The sequence below is a fragment of the Vigna radiata genome, chromosome 3, assembly GCF_000741045.1.
Source record: "Vigna radiata var. radiata cultivar VC1973A chromosome 3, Vradiata_ver6, whole genome shotgun sequence".
In the NCBI taxonomy this organism is placed as follows: domain Eukaryota; kingdom Viridiplantae; phylum Streptophyta; class Magnoliopsida; order Fabales; family Fabaceae; genus Vigna; species Vigna radiata.
In genome coordinates this window covers 6,925,242-6,928,916 of record NC_028353.1, presented here as the reverse complement: position 1 = coordinate 6,928,916, position 3,675 = coordinate 6,925,242, and positions in this window count along the sequence as shown.

Below are 3,675 nucleotides of genomic sequence, written 5' to 3'. Positions count from 1 at the left end.
CAATACTTGTTTAATCATAGAATGAATAAACTCACCTAGTGGGTATTCTTGAACTAGTTTAATTAATCATGAAATAACTTGTTTAATGTTTTATTCACCAAATATTCGCATAATTAGTGTATTGATGAACTTTTTTTATGTATATTATTAAATTCGTTTAATTAGTGTGTGAAAATATTTGCGTAATGTATATTGCAAGATTCATCTAATAAGTGAATTAACAAACTCGTATAACGTATATTCATAAACTCGTATAATTTGTATATGAAAAAAATTTGTTTATTGTATATTGTTATACTCGTCTGATATATATTGTTAGACTTATCCAATCAATATACGAATGACTTATCTAATGTGTATTGTGAAAACTGATATGATCAATTTATTGATAAGTCATTTAATTAAAGTATTCCTAAACTCATCTAATTAACGTATGGACTCACTCGAATAATTTTTTTTTTGTTATACTCTTATAATTAATGTATTTATAGTCTTGTCTAATATGTACTTTTAAATTCATGTAATATTTGTTTTCAATACTAGTCTAATAAGTGTATGAAAATACTTGTCATATGTGTATTCTTATATTCGTATAATCAATGCATTAACACACTCTTATGATATGGATTGATATATTTATCTCGTAATTATATAGACACACTCGTATAATGTATACTATTAGATTCGTATAATCAGTATATGTTTAAACTTGTTTAACATGTATTGCATGACTCGTTTCATCAGTGAGTGAACAAATTCGTTAAATGTATATTAATAGATTTATCTAATCTGTGTATAAAAAAACTTGTATAATTTTTTTGTTTCTAAACTCGCCTTATCAATTTATAGACAAACTAATTTAATAATTGTTGATAGACCAGTGGCTTAATCAATACATGGATAAAATTATCCAATGAGTGTTTTAAACTCATATAATCAATGTAAAAATTAATTCATATAATGATTTTTGTTAAACTTATTTAATTAAGATATGAACAAAAGTATCTGATAAATATTTATTCAAACTTGTCTAAAGCGTATTAATTAAGAAAAAAATTGAGAATATTCTAAATAGGATAAAGGAAAAAGAATGCTTCCATGCAATTATTCATTTATGGTTCTCGGTTGAAAATTGGATTAAAAAATTACGTGCATTAATTGGAGGTTAAATCAGTATAAGGACATCTATATGCCATGAGGATTTCATATCCCTTTATGATTTTTCACTATGCAGATTTAGACTGCTATTTGATATCTTTCTAGTTTAAAGTATGGTTGAATTTGATGGAATTCATTTAGTTATTGCATATGACTATTAAAACGTGTTTTTGAACTCATAACAGTCCAAAATTTTATAATGAACCTTTAGCGTAGGTTGTCTAGCTGAGCTTTTCAGTACTATTTAATTTTTTGTATTTGTGATGTTTTCTACTCCTTAGAAAGGTTTACATAACAAAATCGTAGATGTGATGAAACGGCAGATGAACTATCACTAATTCAAGAATTCATTTCAATCCTGTCGCAAGAAAGGCAGCAAATAAGAAGACAGAAAATGGAATCCCTACGTTGGCTTGACCGGTGGAGAAGTGGAGGACAAGTTGGAGCAGTTAATAAAACTAACTTGATTATAATCTCATTTTATCACAATAAAAATTAAAAAAAATAATATGCATTCATTTCCGGCGGTTTCTGAGCAAATCCCTGCTACTACCGACAGTTTTTCCGAAATTCCTGCAAATATCGGTGGTTTTGCAAAACCTTTGTTATTACCGGCGATTCTTGCAAAACCCCGCTATTACCGGCAGTTTCTGCAAAACTCCCGTTATTTCCGGTGGTTTTCCAAAAACCCACGCTAATTACTTAATGATGCCCAATGGTTTTCTCAAACGCGGGTAACGTATTTTCTGGGAGTTAAAACCGCGAGAAACAATAAAAATAACCCCCGATAAAAATCTAAATTTTTGTAGTGTGTTTTTTGTTTTACCAAACTGAATTGAAATACTAACTATCATGATTTTAAACTGAATTGTACTAGTTTTTAAACGGAATAGTATAATAATACATGTTCTTTTTAATTAAAATTTATTTTAATATTTATTTTATTTTATTCATAAGTGTCTTACAAATTAATTTTTTAATTATTTGATATTATTATTTTCTATTTTATTTATATTTCTTTTATTATTATATGTGTTTGGAAATTATTTTATTTTTTATTTATTTATTTTATTTTTTATTTTTTTTATTTATATTTATTTTGTCATGAATATTATTTTACTTTTATATTTACTTTTTTAATTTTTTATTTATATTTTTGTTTTATATGTGTATATAATTTATTTTATCTTTTTATCTACTAATTTTATTTTAAAATAATTTTTTATTTATTTATTTTGTTGCCTCATAAAAATATTTTATTAATAATTTATTTATTATTTATATTTTATTATGTAAAAATTAAACTAATATATTATTAATTATTATAATTTAATAATAGATGATACTAGAAAAGTTATTCATGAACGTTTTATTAATTTTTTTGTCATTTGATATTTCTATAATATTAGTTATTTTTGCTATATTAATATTATTTTATGATATTTCATTTTATAGTCATTTAATAAAATTTAATGTTAAAAAATATATTTTAGTTTTAGTGTGTAAAATACTATCATTTAAAAATAATAATATTGATATTTATTTTAAAGTAAGTTAATTTTTAAAATAAATAGTTATTTTAGTGAGTGTGATTACACACATTTTAATATCATTAAAAGTTTTTTTAACATATTTTTAGATATTTAATAATATGTTAAAGAATATAATATATTTAAAGTATTATTTTTTATATAGACTTTTTTTCTTTTATGATTTCTATTATTTAATCTTTTAATAAAATTAAATTTTAAAAAATATATTTTACTTTTATTACTTATAATAATATTATTTAAAAAGTAATATATGTTTATTAATAAAAAAATATTAAAAATTGTGATATAAAATTGTCTTAAAAAATTAATTATTAATTTTTTATGTGAACGATTTCTTTTATTAATATTTTATTATTAAATAATGTTTTCTTAGTAACACAAAGCAGTTGAACGGGTAATAAAGAAAGGAAAGAGTAAATACAGTTCTCACATGCACATGAACCGAAACTGTTATAGGTTCATAAAATATAATGAATGAACTTTTAGTAAAAGTAGATCAGTTTTCTTAATATAATATAATACAGTTAACTATAGTACAATACATATAACTTATTTTTGTCCCGCTCTAATTATACTATACTTTGAAACCGTCATCTATGGTCTTGCAACATGCCATTCATTCGTTTTAATGTAATTTGAGACGTTGAAAACGTTTTTAAATTTAATAATAATTAATGAATTGTTTATAAATTTAATAATGATTAATGAATTGTTTTAATGTACATAAATTCTGTTTTTATTTTTCTCCACAAAACTCGCAATACAAAACACATAAAAACAATGTAATAGAAAGAAATTAGTAATCACACTACTATTACCATTTTTGTTTGATAAAGGTACGTTAGGTAAGAAATTGTGAGAGAAGATAAAAAAAAAAGTTGTTTGGTCCACAAATTAATAGATATTTAATTTTAATTTTTTTACATTTTAAAATTTAATTTTAATAATTATTTTTATTTTTTTT